Source organism: Chiroxiphia lanceolata, chromosome 10 (assembly GCF_009829145.1).
Source record: "Chiroxiphia lanceolata isolate bChiLan1 chromosome 10, bChiLan1.pri, whole genome shotgun sequence".
Lineage (NCBI taxonomy): Eukaryota > Metazoa > Chordata > Aves > Passeriformes > Pipridae > Chiroxiphia > Chiroxiphia lanceolata.
Window position 1 is genome coordinate 21,600,134 of NC_045646.1, and position 21,205 is coordinate 21,621,338.

At 51.7% G+C, this 21,205-nt stretch overlaps 1 long non-coding RNA gene across 1 annotated transcript; it reads left to right on the forward strand.

Moving 5' to 3' along the window:
* The first annotated feature begins 391 nt into the window (after window positions 1–391).
* On the forward strand, window positions 392–20,326 carry LOC116791680. The gene is made up of 3 exons (XR_004358819.1): window positions 392–464; window positions 4,560–4,565; window positions 20,304–20,326. It is a non-coding gene; the product is annotated as an uncharacterized LOC116791680 (long non-coding RNA).
* Window positions 20,327–21,205: the final 879 nt, after the last annotated feature.

Below are 21,205 nucleotides of genomic sequence, written 5' to 3' on the forward strand. Positions count from 1 at the left end.
CAGGGCTGAACCCAAACTCCAGGGACCGGCCTTGGAAACTTGGTGTGCACCTCTGGGGCCTCTCTGCTGGTTCCTTCTCCCATTCCTGCCTGTCCCCCGGGCACAGGAGAGCAGGACTTGGACAGGGAGGTCGCCCTGGAGAGCTGCCACTAATTCCCAGCCTCAGCAAGGGCTGCAGCCCCCTGGATGTGTCAACTGGGCCACAGACAGGGTTTGTAGACTCAGCTCATCCTCCTGGGGCACACAGCAGGGTCCTCCCTGCTGCACACATTCACTCCCCTCAGCCAGCAGACCTGTGAAAATGCTTTATCCTTGTCCTGAATTAAAGTTCGCAGAGTCACTGAATGGTTTGGGGTGGAAGGGACCTTAAAGCTCATCTCATTCCACCTCCCCTGCCATGGGCAGGGACACCTTGGAGCCCAGGTTGCTCCAAGCCCCGTCCAAGCTGACCTTGAACCCTTCCTGTTTCATTAATCCTGGGTTTTGATGTCGTTTCCCTCTGCAGAGCCTTCCAGAGGCTCCCGAGCCTCCCGTGAAGTGCAGTTTGGCTGGAAATCCAAGGAGCTGGAAATCCAAGGAGCTCACACCCCTGCCGAGCCCGTGTTGCTCCCAGGGTCACACCCACCTCGGGATGAGGAAATGTGGGTTTCTCGGCACAAAAGCAGTCAAATAAACAAGGATACAGGTCCCTAAGTGGGGCTCTCGGGGCTGAAAACGTGCTGAGCAGCTCAGCAAAGACGGGGTGAACCGAGGGCTGGGCCGGCTCCTCCTGGGCAGGGAAACCTCCTCCACCCACCCCCAGGAAACCTCCTCCACCCACCCCCAGGAAACCTCCTCCCTCCCAGCTCTGATCCAAAGCATTTAACGAGTGTGACGAGAGAGGGCAAATATTTACACTGATGAGCTCAAGGGGGCAAATAAACCAGGCTTTTAACAAACGAGGCACACGCGACGCGGGCTGGGATTCAAAGGCCAGTTTGGATTTCGGGGCTGGGTCTCCCGAGTCGCTCTTTTCCTTGGACAAACTGCGCTCCTTGTCACAGCCTCGGGAGCAGGGACATGGATTTGGTCCCTGTGGTATTTGCTGCCCTAAACTGGGGTGGAGAAAGGGAGGTTTGCAGTCACATTAGATCAATTTTTGCCCCTTTGGCAAGCAGGGACCAGCTTCCCAGTCCTTGTGCTGCCGGCGGGGCACATTGCAGCCCACGGTAACCAGCTCCCCGCGAGCCCTTTGTGGCAAATAACTCTAAAAGGTCCCCGCAAAGGCTCAAATAAACACGGCGTTGACCTTTTCCTGGGCTCTGCGGGCTCCCCTGGGGGCGATGGGGGGGTCGGAGCTGCCTCGGAGCGGCCGCGGCGGCTCCTCCGTCTGCAGCCAAACTTTGCCGAGAGCCCGGGAAATAAATGCCATTTCCCTGGCGCTCCCGGGGCGAGGCAGATGCTCTGGCAATTAAGGAACACGCATCCTAGAAGAGCCTCCATCAGGCTGGGACCTGCGGAGCCGGGGGTGGGAAGAGGCTCCAGCAGGAACAGCAGTTTGGAAAACCATCCATCCCCATCCAGGGCTGCCCTCAGTGCTGCTGTGTCCCTGATGGGTGGGCATGGGGCAGCTCATGCCCCTGGGACCCCACAGGTCGCTGTGATACCCCCAGACCTTCATTTTTGGGGCTGCCACCCCCAAACCCTGTTTGCAGCAGCACAGGGGGGCGGCTGCCTTGGGGTTTGGGGCCGTACCCAGACATGGGGACTTAAAGGGATTTCCTTGGCTGGCAGGGGCCCCCTCATTGCAGAGGACTGGGGGGCTCAGATGCCATCGAGGCTGCCCTAAAATCCACAGGCTATTGCACTTGGTTCTCAGCAGGAAAGCTGGAATATCCTGTCCTGCAGGAACACAGCACGGCAGGGGAGGACGAGAAGTGGCCGGGCAGTGATTTCATGTCAGATTTTGGGGTCAAGCCCCAGCCAAGTATCGATTTAGTCAAGAAACTGGTTCAGTTTCTTCTTTTAGTTTTTTTTTTTAGTTTCTTTTTTCAGCTGCAGTCAGGCTCTGTCCTGCTTTCCCAGGGCTTTCCTGGGTTCCCCCAATCCAGCTGCTCCCGGCACAGCATCCCGTGGCAGCCCAGGAGTGGGAACCATCCATTAATGGGCATCACAAGCTCATTTAAACAGATGGGCTTTTAGGAGTGAATTAGAGGAAGTTGTGCAACTAGAAAAGCATGAAAAATGCATCTGATTCCTCAGACTAATCACAGCAATAATGCATGTTTGCTGACAAGGTTTGCTGCACGGAAAGAGCAACTCTCATTTATCCAATTTATCCACTTCTCTGGGAAGCAGATCCCATGGTAAACAGCGACTCACAGGCAAGTCCACAGCCATAAATCAGCATTTTTTTCCACAGAGCAAATAGAAGGACAGGCCTCTGCACAACAGCTTTGCACCTCGAGTAGGAATCACTCAATCCCAGAGGCTGAGAGGGCACCAGCAGACCTTGGCTGGAGTTTACTCAGATTTCTTCTTCATTTGCCATGTCAGCACCAGGCTCTGAGTTAAAAATATTATCTTTGCTGTGCTCTAACCACGCTCCAGCTGAGCAGCCCCATTGCTTATGGGAAATGACTGTATATTCCTATTACTGCTCACGATATCCCTCACAATCAAATCACTTCTCATTTTCCTCTCCAGGCTAAACAACTTCAGAGCTCGTGATGCTTCTCTGTACTGGCTTGTTCTGGTTAATTATTTCTGCTCTCACTCCCAAAAAACCTAAGGAATAGAAAGGCAGCGAGAGAGTGGGAAAAAAAAAATAATTAAAAAAAAAAAAACCACAAAAATTTGATGTGGTTGTAAAATATTTACTTTCTTTGCATGAAAGGGGTATCCAGTGCACTTGAATATATTTATGTCCAGCAGAGAAAAGTGATTTCTGCTTGTAATTAAATGTTTAGCTAGAACCTGCATCCAGGTTTGTCTTCCATAAGCGGACAGGTAATTAATGACCTGCAGCAATGCAAGGGTTGGAACTCGAGGATTTTTAAGGTCTTTTCCAACCCAAACCTTTGTATGATCGATGTTATTTGTCTCCTTCTTCCTGCAAGTCCACTTGGGAGAAGAACAGTCAGTTATGAGGGGGAGGAACCTGTTTGGGTCAAAAAGATGCCCTTTTAGGAGCGTGGATTTCAAGTCCCAGATCTTGGGACTGGAAATACAGATCCATGGAGATCTGTATTTACAGTTCTCCTCATATATGGGAAGATTCATTAATGGGAGAGGCAGAACCAGGCTGGAAGATGCTTTAAAAGGGCAATTTGTTATTTCAGCAAGATGAGAAACCCCTGGATGGATTGGTTTCCATTAGAGAGAGAGAGAGAGAGCTAATCCTTCACTCCTTGTCTGTAGTGTGGTGTCCATTGCTGCTGGTGGAGAGAGTCAAAAACCTCCTCTCCTCGTCGATTTTGGTCAGGAATTCTCTCCTGGGCACAGAGTGGGATTTGTGCTGTCAGTGTTCGCCCCCAGGACAGCGATGTCAGGGTGAAGGGAGCTCTGAAATGCAGCAGCAGCAAAGAGGAGGAGTGAAAGTCTCTAAAGAAGTCCCCCGAAGGCTCAGGCTCGAGGGATTGGGATTTTCACAAAGTAAGAACAGAAAATTCTGTCTGCAACACTCAAACCTGCTGCCTTAAAAATAAAGGACACTAACTAACACCACAGAAACTAATTGGAAGGAACTGTGACCTGAAAAGTGACAAAAGGACTTTTCTCATTCCTTCCTGGACTCTCGTTGAAGAAAAAAGAGAAATTTAATCTAATGTAAATATATTATTTTATCATAGAAGAGACAGTTAAGTTGTTACCTATATATATAAGTGTGTAAATAAACCTTGTGAGTATTTTCCCCTTCCCCCAATGCTGAGTAGCTGTGTTTTGTCTGAAAACCCTCTCACACTGAAGCAAATTGTGGGAGGGGGGTTTGGACTTGGAAATTGGATTTTTGAGGGTCTCAAACCACCACATTTTTGGACCTTGGAGGTGGGCCTCCCCAGCTGTCTTTTGGTGCTCTGGGCTCAAAAATCTGCCTGCAACTCCCTTCACATGGTTTATATGCCCATGATTTACATCCTTTCCTCTCCCAGTTGTTTTCCTGCCTCTGCCACGTGTGGAGGGACAGCCCACATTCCTGGCAACCCTTGAGCCTCCTGACCCAAACACACGATTCCACATCTTCCCAAACGACTGGGATGCAAGACTGGAAGGGACTCTGAGCAAGTTTGGAGACGACACAAAACAGGGAGGAGCTACTGAGTCCCTGGAAGGCAAGGAGGGCCTGCAGAGAGACCTGGGCAGGTCCAAGGGCTGGGAATCACCAACCCTATGGAGTTCAACAAGTGCTGGATTCTGCCCTAGGATGGGGCAACCCCAGATGGATGGAGAGACTGGGAATGAGAGGCTGGAGACCAGAGCTGGGAAAGGGCCCTGAGGGTCCTGGTGGGTGGGCAGTTGTCCCTGAGTGAGCAGTGCCCTGGCAGCCAGGAGGGACATCCCTGTCCTGGGGCATCAGGGAGGGGATTGTCCTCCTCTGCTCCCACCTGGAGTGACCTCACCTCAACATTGGGGCAGTTTGGGGGAACACAAATCAGGGAGAGATTGAGCCACTGGAGAGTGTCCAAAGGAGGCAGCGAGGATGGGGAAGGGCCTTGATTTGAAGTTGTGTGAGGACACTGAGGGCACTTGGTGTGTTCAGCTGGAGCAGAGGAGGCTGAGGGGAGACCTCACTGCAGTTCCAACTGCCTGGGCAGGGGCAGAGGAGGGGCAGGGACTGAGCTCTGCTCTGGGGGGACCAGGGACAGAACCCAGGGAATGGTTGGAGCTGTGTCAGGGCAGGCTCAGGTTGGATCTCAGCAAAAGGTTCTTCCCCCAGAGGCTGGTTGGGCACTGCCCAGGCTCCCCAGGGCAGTGGGCACAGCCTCAAGGCTGCCAGAGCTCCAGGAGGGTTTGGCTGATCCTCTGGGGCACAGGGGGTGACTCTGGGGGATGTTCCTGTGTAGGGCTGAGAGTTAGACTGGGTGGTCCTAGTGGTTCTCTCCAACTCAGCACATTCTGTGTTCCTGTGCTTCAATGAGCCACATTTCACTCTGAAATGTGCTCCTGGGGAGTGTTCTCACATCAGCATCTTGTTGATGTTCCCAAAGTGCCAGACTTGCCAGATGTGTAATGGGAAGAGCTCCTGTTAATGCTCCTGCTTCCCTCCAGGAGCTGTTCTGGCCCTGGGACTGGGATGTGTCAGCTCTGTGAACAAGTGCCACCAAAACACTCGGTGGCCTGTCTGGGAGAGATGTGCAGATCCAGGTCCTGGAGCACAGGAAAACCTCTGCCAAGAGGAGAAAATTCCCTTTCTCAGCTGGATGACCTGCTGAGAGCCTGTGGAGCTGCAGTGAGTGGATTAGAGCAGCTCCATGGGGAACATGAGATCAGAGCAGAGATCACTAACCCAGAGCACTCATCTCCCAGCATGAACTCCCTGACAGGACCCGCTTTACCATGACGAGCCAAAAGGGTTTTGGGGATGGGAATCACTGCTGCATGGAGACCCTGGAATGGCTGGGGTGATTCCCCTTGGAAGAGCTTCTCTTGCATCCCACAGAAAGAGCCTGGATAACAGCTCCTTTTATGTGATATGTGATGTATTTTATGGATCAGTGTAACAACGGGAGCAGCAGGTCGAGGGAGAGGGTTCTGCCCCTCTGCTCTGCTCTGGGGTGACCCCCCTGCAGAGCTGTGTCCAGCTCTGGGGTCCCAACATCAGGACATGGAGCTGCTGGAGCAAGTCCAGAGGAGGCCACAGAAATACTCCAAGGGCTGGAGCCCCTCTGCTCTGGAGCCAGGCTGGGAGAGCTGGAGGAGTTCACCTGGAGAAGGGAAGGCTCCAGTGAGACCTGAGAGCCTCTTCCAGGGCCTAAAGGGGCTCCAGGAGAGCTGGAGAGGGACTGGGGACAAGGGATGGAGGGACAGGACACAGGGAATGTCCTTAAGCTGAAGGAGAGCAGGTTTGGATTAAACATTGGGAGGAAACTCTTCCCTGGGAGGGTGGGGAGGCCCTGGCACAGGTTGCCCAGAGAAGCTGTGGCTGCCCCTGGATCCCTGGAAGTGTCCAAGGTCAGGTTGGACTGGGCTTTGAGCCTTATTCCATCTGCTCCTCCACATCCTTTCCAGCCCTGTCCCACTGCTAAACCATCACCCCTCCACTCTCTCTCCCTCCTTCCCATTCCTTTGTTGATTTTTTCCCTTTGGTCAGAGCCCACATTCTGAGGTTTCAGCTTCCAGTCACCAACCAACAGCTGCAGGGATGGTGTAAACTGGCTTTGCCAGGAGCTTTTGGCTTGGACTAAGTTTGGATGTTCCTCCAGGAGGCCACCACTACCTCAGCTGCTCTGCCTGGGAGCACAGAAGCTCCTCAAGGTCATAAAGCTATTTAAATGTGAGAGAGAAAAATGAGAGTTTGCTTACTTCAGCTCTACAAGGAAAGCTGAACCCTGTTAGGAACCCAGCCAAAGAAGTTTCAGCCCAAAGAATTAAAAACTATCCAAATTATAAGCAGGATTGTGGGTCTTCTTTAAGGAAATACTGTCAGCAAACTGACTGGTTCTCGCTCTGTGTAATATCAAAGAGCAATAATTGTGTGCCATATATGTGCTCTCATCTGTTCCCTCTCTCTCAGAAAAGGCATTTAAAATAATTTATTATGAAGAAACGCTCAGAAATGAGGAATTCTGAATTTATTATTATTATATATTATTCATATAATGACAACACCCAAACTTTTCTCAGCTCAGAGAGGGAGATAAAGCCTCTGGCCCAAAGAGACTTCTAAACACATGGAAATAAGGTTTGGATCTGCCTCTGTGTGTGTGTGTGTGTGTGTGTGTGTGTGTGTATAATTTTTAAGTATTACTGAAGAAACTGTGGGGGGAAAATTGAATTATACATCAGCTTATTCACCAACAGGGGAAAAAAAAAAAAACAACCAACCAGGGCAAGTCTGCACGCTCTTGATAACATTTTAATAATTTACAAACTCAAATTTCACCCTGGGAGTGACTCTCCTGAGGAGTGAGAAATGCTGTGACTGTAAACACGGCTGGGGAGGGAGGGGAGGGGAAATCAGGGTGGATCTGCAGGAGGAGAGGAGGGGGCACGGGGAGAGGGGGATGTGTGGGCTGTGGAGATGGGACACTCTGGGAGACCTTGGAGAGGACAGTAGGGATGGGACAGAGCCTTCCCAGCCCTCAGCAGTGCTCAGAGGGAATCCTCCTTTTAATCCTCATGTTCTCAAAATTGATGGGACTTGGAGCAACCTGCTCTGGTGGGAGCTGTCCCTGCCCCTGCTCCTGGGAAGGGCTTGGAACTGGATGATCTTCAAGTTCCCTTCCAACCCAAACTGTCCTGTGACTGATTCCATGAAAACAGGCAAATTGTTCCCTGCAATCCCTGGGATACCCAGGATTTCCTGGTGGTAAAGCACCACCCTGCATTCCCTGGGATAGCCAGGATTTCCCAGTGGTAAAGCACCACCCTGCATTCCCTGAGATACTCAAGATTTCCCGGTGATAAAGTACCACCCTGCATTCCCTGGGATAGCCAGGATTTCCCGGTGGTAAAGCACCACCCTGCATTCCCTGGGATAGCCAGGATTTCCCGGTGGTAAAGCACCACCCTGCATTCCCTGGGATAGCCAGGATTTCCCGGTGGTAAAGCACCACCCTGCATTCCCTGGGATAGCCAGGATTTCCCGGTGGTAAAGCACCACCCTGCATTCCCTGGGATAGCCAGGATTTCCCGGTGGTAAAGCACCACCCTGCATTCCCTGGGATAGCCAGGATTTCCCGGTGGTAGAGCACCAGGATTTCCCGTTCTGTGGCCATTCCCACCCAGCAGGAGCAGCCAGTGCCATGGAAATGCTGCCCTGGGGTCTGTGCCAGCAGGATTTGCTGCACCCCCGAGGTCTGGATGTGCCAGAAGTGCCTGTGGCAGCCACAGCCAGAGGGGTTCCAGTGGCAGGAGTTTGTGTGTCCATCCCAGGGCTCCCTCTGGCTGCTGCAGGAGAAGGAGGCAGCGAGCCAGAATTCCCGGGATGTCCTTGAGGAGTTACTGACGGCTCCCCTGGGAGTAACAGTGTGTTACAAGTGTTATAACACCCTTGGAAGGTTGTGTTTCACCTCCCCCATCCCAGCCCTGCCTCACCTGCTCAGGGGGAGTTCTGGGGGCACCACGACACCCCTGCCCGGCTCAGGGGACTGGCAGTGCCAAACTTCCCGGCTGGGCAGTGCTGAAGGACCAACAGCTGGAAAGCCCTTGGCGTGGGAGGTTGTGGCTTCGCCACGTTGCTGAGAAAGCCGGTGCCAGGAGGTAAAAGCGGTGGCAAAGGTGTGACCTCCCTCCCTGGGCTGCCCAGCCCTGCCCGCAGCGCTGCAGCACCGCGGGCGGGAACAGCAGCCACGGGAATCTCCCCGGGATGACTGTTCACGGCTTTTTTCCTGCTTTTCCAGCTGCTTTGGTGTGAATTCCTTCCCCCAGCGGCCGCGGCGGGACCTGCGTTTCTGTTTGCAGAGGGCACAGCCTTGGTTAACCGTGGGGAGTGTTAATAAAACCGCTCCCTTTCGCCTCTGGGTCTCTGTGGTTTCCACCCTTGGGGTTATTTTCTTGCCCGGGGGAGCTTGGGGAGCTTTTGCAGCTTGTCCTGGGTGGATGTGCTGGCAGGTGGATCAGGGAACCCGGGCAGGGGCTGGGGGATGTGGTAGCAGGGTTGGAAACCCAGCTGGTGGCAGAGCCAGGGGAAGGGGACACCAAAAGCTGAGTGAACTGAGGCACCTGATCCCCTGCAAGGGAGCAGCCAGGCCACCCACATCTCCCAAAATCTCCCTCACTCCCTCTGGGAGCCAGCAGTGGGTGTTTCTGTCTGGAGAATCCCTCCTGCAAAAGCCACCTTGGCAGCAGGAGTGGGAAGCTGGGCCCTCTGTTGAGCTTTCAAGAGCATCTTCCTCCTTCCCCGTTAAAACAGGAAGAAATCACACTGAAAACTCCCTGCTTGGCACCTCCTCCTGCTCTTGGAGCATCCCTGGAGCATTTCCAGGCACACAGGAACCTTCAATGGTTCCACACTTTGGCTGCCCAAAGGGACCATGGAAAATCATCCCCTGGGCAGGCTTCCCAGGGCACAGGGATTGTCTGAGCCAGAGCACCAAAACCCAGCAGCCTGAGGGGGAAACAACAGGCTCCAAGGAATTTCCTAGGGATGACATTATTAACAACATCCCTGAAAAACAACAGGCTCCGAAGAATTTCCCAGAGATGACATTATTAACAACATCCCTCGGGGTGCTGATGATTTGGATTCCTTGGTTTGCCCCGTGGAAAAGCTGTTGGCTGCACCCTTTGGAGACAGTCCGTGGTGTCTCCCTCCAGCTTTTCCCTGCCCGGCTCAGCTCGGGGATGTCGGGATTGGGGCTCTGGAAGCCACTAGGTGTCAGGGTTACTCCGTCTCAGCCCCGACACCTCCAGATGTGGCACAGCTGGCGTGACCTGGAGGTGCCCTGAGTGTCCCCCTCCACTGCAGGCCAGGGTAGAGCAAGGGACAGGAGCTGTGGGTCCTACCAGGAACCAGGGAAAACCCCCAAGGAAGTGGGATGGAGGCTTTGTCCTTTGCCTGCAGGCTGTTCCCTCTCTGCCTTTGGTTTGTCCGGAGAACTTCGGATAAACTGCAGGACAAACCTGTCCCCAGAGTCTGGAGTAGCTTAAAAATGGGTTGCTGGTGATCCTCCAGCCAGGAATGGGACTGAACAGCCAAGGGGGGTTTGGAGCAGCTGCTGGAATCTTGACAATCATCACCTGGATCCCCCACCCTTGTGTTGACCATGACTGTGACCGACGGTGACCCCTCAGCCCCCTGTCATTTAACCCCTAAAATCACCCTCTTCTTTGCTTAAACCCCACCAAAATCTACTCATCTGTGGGAAAAAAAAAAGTGAGAAATAGTTCTGATTTTAGCAAAAACTCTGAAAAGTTCCTATTTTAGGAATATTTCAATGTTTTCTTAAGATTAAAAATATTTAGGTGAAACTGCCCAATTTCCTGAAACGTGCCAGTTGTTTTATTGCATTTATTCTGATATTGTACCCTGAGTTCATCCCATAAATAAGGATTATTAACAACCAATTTCAATGTATTAGGAACTAAAGGAAGTTATTTTATTATAAACAGGAGGATAAAGATTTATATGAAGCCTAAATGATCAAGATTTTTTTTCTTTCCCTGTGGAAACATGTTCACTGGATTGGAGTTACTGCATCCAGGTCTGGGATCCCAGCACAGGGAGGACATGGAGCTGCTGGAGAGAGTCCAGAGGAGGCACCAAGATGGTCAGAGGGCTGGAGCAGCTCTGCTGGGAGGAAAGGCTGGAGAGTTGGGATTGTTCAGCCTGGAGAGGAGAAGCTTTGGGGTGACCTGATTGTGGCCTTGCAGGGCCTGAAGGAGCTACAGGAAAGATGGAGAGGGACTATTTCCAAGGGACTGGAGTGACAGGACAAGAGGAATGGCTTCAAACTGACAGAGGGAAGTGTTGGATGTGATATTGGGAAGAAATCCTTCCTGTGAGGGTGGGGAGGCCCTGGCACAGGTTGCCCAGAGAAGCTGTGGCATCCCCATCCCTGGAAGTGTCCAAGGCCAGGTTGGATGTGGCTTGGAGCAACCTGGGTTAGTGGAAGGTGTCCCTGCCCATGGCAGGGGGTGGCACTGGATGGGCTTTAATGTCCCTTCCAACCCAAACCACTCTGGGATCCTATGGAAGAACAGCCCTGTGGAAATCCAAGCTTTGGTTGGTCGGATTCTCAGCGAGTTGTTGCCTTTGCTTCTCAGCAGATACTTCAAAAAGTGGTACCAGACTTTCAATCTTTCCTGCTCCACCTTAAGGCTCGTCCCAGTCTCTGGAAAAAATGCAGCAAACTTGGGATATTCAGCTCTGTGTCCCTTCCAAACCCTTCTCAGGCACACCTTTAATAACTCTGGGTTTCTGGGTACCTATTTCATGCCTGAGCTTTTCTCATCTTGGAATATTCTCAGGCTGAGCCACTTTCCGTGGCGAGAAGTCCCACGAGCTCATTAGGCCACACGCATGAAAAATTTATTTTCATTTATCAGTTTGAATTTTCTGCCTGTATGGGAAAGCAGGGTTATTTATTAGGGGAAAGAAATAACTCCAGGGCTTTCTGTAGTTATGGCTTCTAAACTCACCTTCTGGCTGAGAGAAAGCAACAATTAAAGCTGGCTCGGAGTTCCATCACTGCTTAGACATGATAGATATGCAATTTCATAGTTTTCATTATAGAAAATAGGCAGCAAAGTACATCAATAAACTATCTAATGTGAGGGGAGACTGATAAAAGCCTGCTATTAGGTTCATTAGTGCTCATCAGGAGGGAAGCAGCGACGGGGGCTCGTTGGTAACTCCCAGTTAAAGGAGCTCTTTCTCAGGGTGAATGATTTTCAGGGGGGTGGGAGCACTGAAAAGAAACTGAGAGCAAATGTCAAACCTGCCTCATTCCTTGAGCATTGCCACTAAAGGAAGGGAAAAAACCCTCAGATGAGATCATAGAATGAATATTTTCATTACTTATGAGGGCAGAGGAGAGCCCTTAATGGCGGCAGATGAGGTGGTGAAGGGACAGAGAGGAGGGAAGGGCTGGGGGAATATTTCCAGTGGGAACGTGGTGGACACTGGTTTATAACTGTGGCATTTCCCAATATGTCTCATGGGGTAGAAAATGGGAGAGGTGGAAGAAAACCTGGGACCTCCTGGCACACAGGGGAAAGGAGACGTCAGGGAAACAACCCCTGTAGATGCAAAGAAGTCTCTTTGGGGAGGATCCAATCCAAGAAATTCCTTGTCATCTTAGAATCCCAGAACCTGGTGAACTTGGTTCCAGCTCATGAATTGGTCACAGGAAGTAACTGTGGGGGCTGACCATGCCAAAGTAATTTGGAATTGCAGGGGAAGGAAGGAAGCATGGATCTCTCCCAAAGTCACAAAGGCAAAGTCGGGGAAATCCAGGAAATTTGTTGGGAATTTGCTGGAAAACCCGGAGGCCTGAAAGTTAAGGAGGGAGCCTGGAAGTTGGTTGACAGGGAAAATCTGATGCAAAAAAATCCCAGCTGTGGCAGGGTGACTAAACATATCTGAGCAGTAAGGTGGGAACATTCCAGGAAGGAGAAAGGAGCAGGAAGGGTGGAATAAAGACTGATCAGCAAAAAAAGCTGTGACACAGAGGTCGGGAAACGTGGAGAGAATGAAAGTGGGGAAATTCCAACTTCACTGGAACTCACCAAATATATTAAAACCTCTGACAAAAGGCTGTCCCTCATTTCTGCCTTGTTCTCTCCTTGTGTAGCTGAAGACTGGAGCTGATCCGGGCAGGAGTGAACCGAAAGGAATGTGTTCCCAGGGATTGGGCTGCAGGCTGGGATGGAGGCAGAGGAGCTGCAGGAACAGAGAGGAGCTGGATGCAGAAGGCAATGTGAGCTGGTGGGATGAGGGTGGGAGAGGGGAGTGAGACAGCAGGAACAGCCTCCATCCCGAATCCTGAGATCCTTCCAGGGGTTTTCCATGTCTCCTGCCAGGGGCTGGATGTGCAGTTGGTGGGGATATCACACAGTGGAAAAGCAAAGGCAGTGCCTGAGGGTATGGGAGGGACCAGCAGTGAGAGCAGCAGGTGAGATGTTCTGAGTGCAGCTGTGCGGGGAACTGTGCAACAGGGCTGGCAGGAAAAACTGGAGAGTTCCAGGAAACCTGTGGAAAATGGGGGAAAAACTAGAACAGGGTTTCTGCTCAAACCAGGAGGCCTTCTAAGGAGATCAAATCAAGGTGGGCACTGGGAGACCACGTGGTGATTATTGACAGGGATGGAGACTCCTGCAGGACTCTGAGGAGAGACTGGGAGGATTGAGATTGTTCAGTCTGGAGAAGAGAAGGCTTTGGGGTGACCTATTTGTGGCCTTCCAGGACCTGAAAGGAACTACAAGAAAGATGTAGAGGGGCTATTTCCAAGGGCCTGGAGTGAGAGGACAAGGGGAAATGGCTTCAAACTGGCAGAAAATAGGGTTAGGTGGGATATTGGGAAGGAATCCTTCCCTGGGAGGGTGGGGAGGCCCTGGCACAGGTTGCCCAGAGAAGCTGTGGCTGCCCCTGGATCCTTGGAAGTGTCCAAGGCCAGGTTGGATGCGGCTTGGAGCAACCTGGGCTAGTGGAAGGTGTCCCTGCCCATGGCAGGGGTGGCACTGGATGGGCTTTAAGGTCCTTTCCAACCCAGACCATTCCATGGTGCTGTGAAGCCCCCCAAGCTCAGGGATCCCCCTCTGGGGGTGGTGACCAGCCCAGCACTGCTCACCCACTGCTCCTCCTCAAGGCACACTCTGAGCTCTCTGTTTTTAGGGACAGCTGTTGGATCCTGCACAACCACCACCAGCCTGGTGGACACAAGCCTTTGGTACCTCTCCATGATGCCCAAAGGAATCTCAATTCCAGGGGCATCACCTTTCCTGACAGCACGAGGCTGGAAATCAAAGCGAGACTTCCTTTGGAGCACCTCGGAAAGACAGAGGAGCCTCTTCCCTGTGCTTCCACACGGCCCCAGCAGGGCTCCAGGGGGTCTGCTCCAACCCTCAGCCCTGCCATCCTTCTTGGCAAATGGCCCTGCAGCTCTGTTTGCCCATGCCATGGGTCAGAGGATGGCCCTGCCTTGCTCTGTTTGTGTCATCCGGCACCGCCACCGTTGGGTTTGGAGCCGGTGGGAAGGGCAGATGTTGGCAGGGGCAAAGCAGCAGCTGAAAAAGCACCCAGAGCTCAGCCAGCCTGCAGGATCCTCCCTGTGCTCTGGACAAATATTGACAGGGGCCAGCTCCACCAGCTTCCTTTCCTGAGAGATGCTCCACCATCGAACACGAGCGGGGACAAACTGGAGCAATTACTCACCACGTTCCTAATCACCCCATTGCCCTCCCCCTGCTATTGATTTTGGAAACATTGTTTGAAAAGAGGAAAAAAAGGGAAAAAAAAAAAACCCAACCAACCCTTCATTGCCTGTAATACCTAAATGGCAATTTAATCCCCCTTCCATCCACCATCCCCTCGCTGCATTTATTTTCCAGACAGATCTTGATTGTTTTGTTTACTGCTTACTGTGTTTATGATTATTTTAATAGCGAGTGTTGCACGATACATTTTGTATGAAGGTCACTGCTCAGATATTCTCCATAGATGCTTGATTTGAGCAGCACTGATTCCTAATGAATTCACACCAGCCTCTTGCAGGGGGTTCTCTCCATTTCCAGACGGGGGTCCCGCTGTAATCCCACATTAGCAATGTGCTGAATAAATAACATTATCTGCTGTGGAATTGAGCTGCAGACAGTGTAAAGGCCACTGGGAAGTTGCTGAGGCTGATCATTCCAGGCAGAGGTTAATGCAGTGCCAATAAACAGGCCAGCAGTGCTGCTGGAGCAGTTGGCTCACCAGAAGCCCGAGACGGGGTAAATGGAAGATGTCAGGAATCCTTGTGCGTGCCCCAGGCGGTTCCTGAACGAGCTCTGAGACACCAAACGTCACTAACAGAGAATTTGCCTTTCTTAAGTGGCCCTTTCTCCCCAGCTCTCGCTCTCAGCCTGCTGAACTCATCAGGATTTGCTCTGGTGAGCTGAGCCGTGACCGCTGTTGGCGAATCCTCCTCGCTGCTCCCCACGTTCCCCTTCTGCTGCTCCATATTCATGAGACGAGCCTTGTTTTGTCTCCTTGACCTCCTAGGGGTCGGGTCCCCTCCTGGCTCTGCCCTGAGCTCATGGTGAGGGGGGTTGCAGGTTCTGCTTGGCAGGAATGTTCCTTCCATGGGCTGAAAATCCACTCGTATTCCCCGGACAAGGTGTGGTGAGCACTGGGGAGCAGCTCTACCCCAGCTGGGAAGGGAATGGCTGCTAAACAAGGATCCAGCCTGCCCCATGGGAGTTTTAATGGATTTTCTGAGCACCTGGACCAACCAGGGAGAGGAAGAAAGGCTGTACCAGCACAGTCATCCCTCTAGACCTTGGCAGATCACAGTGTGTTGGGGTGAAGGATCCACTTCCATGTGAATTAATTTGGGAGCCAGGGAATTCTCCCCACAAACACTCCCTCAGGCTCCAGCTCAGGGGATTTGTTGTCTGTCTGTAGAATCCTGGAATCACTAAGTTTGGAAAAGCCCTCTGAGCTCATCAAGTCCAACCATTCACCAGCACTTCCAAGGCCACCACTAACCCATGTCCCCAAGTGCCTCATCTATATGTCTTTTAAATTCCTTCACCATCATCCTTTCCATGAAGAAATTCTCCCTAATATCCAACCTAGACCAACCTTGGCACAACTAGAGGCCATTGCCTCTTGTCCTGGAATTTATCTGTATCCATGGATTTTTCCTCCCTGGTCTTGTCTACTCTGCCCTTGATCCCAAGTGGGCTCCCAGCCTTCACCATATCCTTTGGCACAGGCAGCACCCAGGGAATGGATGGAACCCATCCAGGGAAACTCAACTTCTGTTTGTCTGAGCTGCTTTGTGTTCCCATCCCTTCTGATCCTCTTATTCTTGTACAGGAAGAAAGGATTATCCAGGGATACCAATGGATTTGTGGCTCAGGTTGCTGTGGAAAGCTGTGCTTGCTCTGCTCCAGCTCTCCTGCTCCTTACTCCAGAGAATGGGATGGGAAGGGCCCTGATGGTCTCTCAGGTGTGTTCACCTTCAAGCCTTGGCTGAAACATCTGGATCCAAACCACCTTTGGACACTTTGGGATGCTTTTCCATCTTCCTTTCTTCCTGGGAAGTGGACACTGAAGAGCTCTGGGCTCGGTTCCCATCTCCTGGTTGTGATTAGATGCTCAACAGCTCAGCCTTGGCAGAGGAAGGGATCCCTCCAGCTCCCCCCCAGCTATTATTGTTTGGTTTGGAATGGTCTGGGATCCATTAGCATGAGGCAAAAAAAATAAATCACAGATAATTAAAAAAACACAGCTCCTAATGATTTTTTCCGCAGTCTGGCTTCTATTTCAACAAAACACAAGCAGAACTCTCCTTCCAAACGTTCCTGGAGAACAGACAGACCCAAATGTTTGACTCCACTTGTGCTTTCATCTCAGGACATCAGGAGACACCACATTTATCTCTGCATTCCTCATCGTCCATCCCCACCACTGCTGGTACCTGGGGCCATACCTGGAGGGGGGTTTTCCCTCTTTAGGAATGTTTTTGGTCATGTTTTCCTCTTCTTCTGGTCCATCCCAGAGCTCTGGGAGCATTTCATGGTTCATTGTCTCCAGGAAGGGCTTTCTCATGTAAATGCTCAGCGATGCAGCCACTGAAGTGGAAATGGGAATTACAAACAAAGGGAAAGGAGCTGGGAAAACAAAGCCCTGATTTACCTTGGCCACACAAATGTTTGTCCTTCCCTGCAGGGCAATCCAAGTGCATGGCCAGGAAGGTTGGCAGGGATCCTTCCCTGTCACAAGGAGAAGTTGTCCACGGGTACAACCAGGAAGGAAAAGCCATTCCAGGGACTATCCAGGAACTCTGGCTGCCAAAACTGGTGCTTTCTAATTTTCTTAGTGGACAGTAGAAGCACTCAGAGTGCAAACAGCTCTGCCACACGGCCCTGTTTGCCCATGTCTGGGCAGGGTGGGGGGAAGTGGAGCCCAGCATTTGTGGGCAAGGAGGTCCCTCCTGCCTTTGGAATCCCATCCAGGAGCCAGGAGCAGCCTCACCTGTCAGCTTTGCCAGTCCCAGCATGTCACCTCCTCCATTTTCCTCCTCTAAAACCAAATCATGACTTGTCCAGGCTTCCTCAGCCCTCCTGGGCTCTTTGGCCCAGGAACTGTCCCCATCTGGCATTTAACTCTGGAAGGGGAATCCTTTCCCACTGTCTTGAGCTGGTGGTGAGGACAGGCTGGATCCAACCCAGAGTCATTCCCAGAGAGACTCCTCCTCTCTCCAGAGGGTACAGGAGGGTCCAACTCCAGAAGACAACCACAGGAAGACTTTGTGACTGAACTCCTGGTTAAATAGCAAGGAGGGCTCTGGACACAACTCCAGTCCTGGAAGGGAACAAGGCCATTTCTCACACCCTTTCTACAGGCAGGGCTGGGATCTGGAGCCTGAGGGCTGCAAACATTAAGGCTGATGCTTGGTGTGCTGCAGCTCCTCCTCCCAACTCCTCACCTCCCAAAAAACCACGTGCAGCCCTCGGTGTGACACAAGGGGTTGGTTGGGCAGGGCTGGGGATCATCTCCTGGGGAGCTGAGTCAGGTTTTGGTGCTCTCTGCTGCAGGACCAACAAGAAGGAGGGACCAGAATCTGCTCCCAGAGCATCCAGGTCTGGAAAATCACTTCATGAGGTGAAGCACGAGGAACCCAGCTCAGCTCCACTGATACAGGTGAAAAGGAGGGTCCATTAAATTATGCAGGTGCAGGGTGCTTGGTCAGGGCTTTTCTCTTCCATGACATAAATTAAAGAATATGTTGGTAACATCCTTCTCTCTCCTGTCCTTGTCTGTAACAGATGCCTTCTGTCTTTAGGTTGGAAATACTAGCAATAATTCATATTTTGGCTTGCTGCAGATATCTGGGTGACCTTTAGCAGCCTGTGATATATAGAAAAGCTGATTACGTGTTCCTTGGTTTCATAGGAGGGATCAATATGAACAAGATTATGAAAAAATACAGTTTCATTTGGTTTAAACACACTCTGACAGTGGCTTCTTCGAGAAACTCTTGTACCTCCAGCACTTGGAACAGGGATTGGAGAACTGGGGGGGAGTCACCTTGCTGTCACAAACAGGGCTTTGGACACAGCTGTAGAACTTCTGCCCAGATTTGTCCAACCCATAAACATCTGAAGATCTTCATTCTTTCAGTGCTTGGTTGGAAAGAAGGAGCTGAGGCCCCTGAGAGCAGATCTGAGCACACAGGAGGGGTGATTGTGCTGCTCCTGCAGCCCTGGGTGCAGGTTGTCCTCCTCCACGGTGGTTCCTGTGTTAAACCTCCTCACTGCATTTCCCTGTGCCCTTCCTCTTGGAGCAGCTTGTTGGGACGGCTCTCCCTGCTCTCCACCAGCAGCATTTTCCTTGGGAATTCAGGTTTGGGCAGGAGAAGCCTCATTGCCAAGCTCTGGGGTTAAGTGCAAGTGTTGGGGAACAAACCAGGACAGGCTCTGGGTGGGTGGGTGGGTTGTGCTCCCCCTCCAGACCCCGTGGGGGCTACTGTGACTGGGGATCCAACCCTGGGGCAGGACCAAGAGAGGATCTGCCCCTGACCTTCTGTCACACAGTTCTCTGAAGGTGCTCATGTTCTCCTGGGCTGCTCTGATGTTGTGTCTTTGCTCACAGATCAGGCCCAGCCCTCCTGCCTCAGGTGGGATCAGGACAGAGCCTGCTTTCCCTCTGGGAATGCTCTGCCAGCTGGCAATGGGAATGTTTGCTGCCTTCTGCAGGCTGAGGGGTCTCTGAGGGCATCATGGGTCAGGAACTGGCTGGAGGGCCGGGCCCAGAGAGTGGTGGTGAATGGAGCTGCATCCCGTTGGCAGCCGGTCACTAGAAGTGTCCCCAGGGATCAGTGTTGGGCCTAGTCCTGTTTAATATCTTTATTGATGATTTATATGAGGAATAATACTGATAGGAAGAGGCAGATCCATCAGGTCAGTGAGTGGCTCCGAGTTGGTTTAATTGGAAAAATTCTGGTTTTGTTTTTTTTTCCATGGGATGATCTACTCCACACCTGATCTGCAGACACCTGGTGGGATGCACCTTCCTCAGCGGGGCGAAAGTTCTGGCCCAGGAGCCAGCAGGGCTTGTTGGCAGAGCTTTAAACTGGCTTGGAAGGGGGAAGGGACAAGCCCAGGCTGGCCAGTGATGCTGTGCCAAAACCTGGGGACACCAGCACTGGTGGGATCCCTCAATCTGCCTCATGAGGGGTCCTGGGGTACAATGGACCACACCTGGAACATTTCCAGCCCAACACTGCAGTGTGAGGGACAGACAGGAGCTCCAAGCTTTGGCCCAGCCCCAGAGATTTGACATCCCTGGCACAAGAGAACCCTGGTGGGATGAGCCCTGTGCCTGGAGATCCCAACAAACAATGTGGGTGTCATTGTGGGATTCTCCTCTGGACCTCCCAGCCAGAGGGATGGGACTGAGGAATTATCCTTGGAGGAACTAAGGGACAATTCCAAGTCAACTGTCCTTATCCTTGGGGGGGATTCAACCTGCCAGGAAGTAACTGGGAGCATCACACAGCTGGTACAACCCTGGGCAGCAGGTTCCTAAAAACCTGGATGACAATTTATGGAACAGGTTCTTGGGGAGCAGACTTGGGAAGTGTCCTCCTTGTGGGTCCCTTCCAACTCAGCATGTTCTGGGATTCAGGGATCCTGGGATTCTGGGATCAGCCCTTCTGTGCCCACAGGAATCCTCCTCCACAGGGATGATGATCCCTGCTCTCTAATGGCTTCAGATCTTTCTTACATAGTGGTGACCAAATCTGTGTTCCTGATGCACAAATTTTTTGTGCTTATTATGAAAGTTTTTTTCTTTTGTAACAGGTGCAAAAGACCTGAGAGAAATGAGGCACTTGTAGATTTTTTTTCCTAAGGGAGCTTTTTAGTCCAGAAGAAAACACAAAGTCCAAATACCTCCTGCTTGGAAAATATTACTTTATAAATGTTATATTACTTTAAAGACTTGAACAAACTGTTTTGATTCAATACTAGTTAATCGAAGGCACGAGGAAAAACTTGATGCTGCTTAAACTTGGAGTCAGAACTAACGGATTTCTAAGACTGCTCTCACTCTGAACTTTTTTTCTCTTATCCCAGTTATTATAGTAGGAAGGACACCTACTCAGAGATAGCCTGGTTGTATTTTCAGACTGTCCCTGGTAGTGGACACAAGATGTGTTGTCACTGGATGGTGGTGGCGGCACTCCCAGCTCCACGAGGAATGTCCCAGCTCCTGCAGTTTTTTTCTGGAAAGGGGGGTGACCACAACCACTGGGAGCACCACATGGTGCTCCTGCTGTCCCATCATGGCCCAGAAAACCTCCAGAGCTTCACAGGATCACAGAATGGTTTAGGTTGGAAGGGAAATTAAGGATCATTTCACTCCACCCCCTCCATGGGCAGGGACACATTCCACTAGCCCAGGTTGCTCCAAGCCCCATCCAACCTGGCCTTGGACACTTCCAGGGATCCAGGGGCAGCCACAGCTTCTCTGGGCAACCTGTGCCAGGGCCTCCCCACCCTCACAGGGAAGGATTCCTTCCCAATATCCCATCTAACCCTGCCCTCTGGCAGTTTGAAGCCATTCCCCCTTTTCCTGTCCCTCCAATTCCTGATGAAAATTCGAAAATCCTGCAATTCAGCCCCGAGCCTGGTCCCCAGGGCTGATGGAGCAGCTCCAGGGCTGATGGAGCAGCTCCAGGGTTGCCCAGCACACGGACCTTCAGCCTGACCCGTCTTCCCCAGGGACACCTGGCTCAGTTCTCCCCAGGAACTGTCTCCACCCCTCAGTGGGACAGTCTGACCTGATCTCCATGGCACTCCTGGTTCAGTGCATCCTCTGTAGGTTTAAATAAACTTGCCAAATCCTCCTGGTTCCTGCCCTGAGGAATGTGCAGCTCTGCCTGCAGGAACATGAGCACATAATGCACTGAAATCAGTGTTTGGAGTCGACGTTGGGCTGTTCCCGGGAAAGCTGATTGTTGCTCTGAAATCCTACATTTGGGTCGTTAGGAGTGTGTGGATATGACTTTACTCCTATTCCAGATCCTGCACTTTGACTGAAATGTTTTGCCATCGTTTCAGTTGGATCCATTAAAAGCAAATCCATCCCAGTCGTATTTCTTCACAAAGGGCCATCATTGAAAACAGGAGGATGCAGGAAATCCAAATCCATCATCCTGTCCACAGGAATGACAAATCCAACAAGTGGGAGGGCTGGACTAAATGATCTTTAAGGTCTCTTCCACCCAAACATTCCAGGATTCCATGAAGTTTATCCAGGATTCCAGTCTGTGCCACGTGGCTCTAACAGAGCTTGTGCAGACAACTGGAGGGGTTTTTTTTGGGAAGCCTCATGCCAAGCACCTCAGTTCTC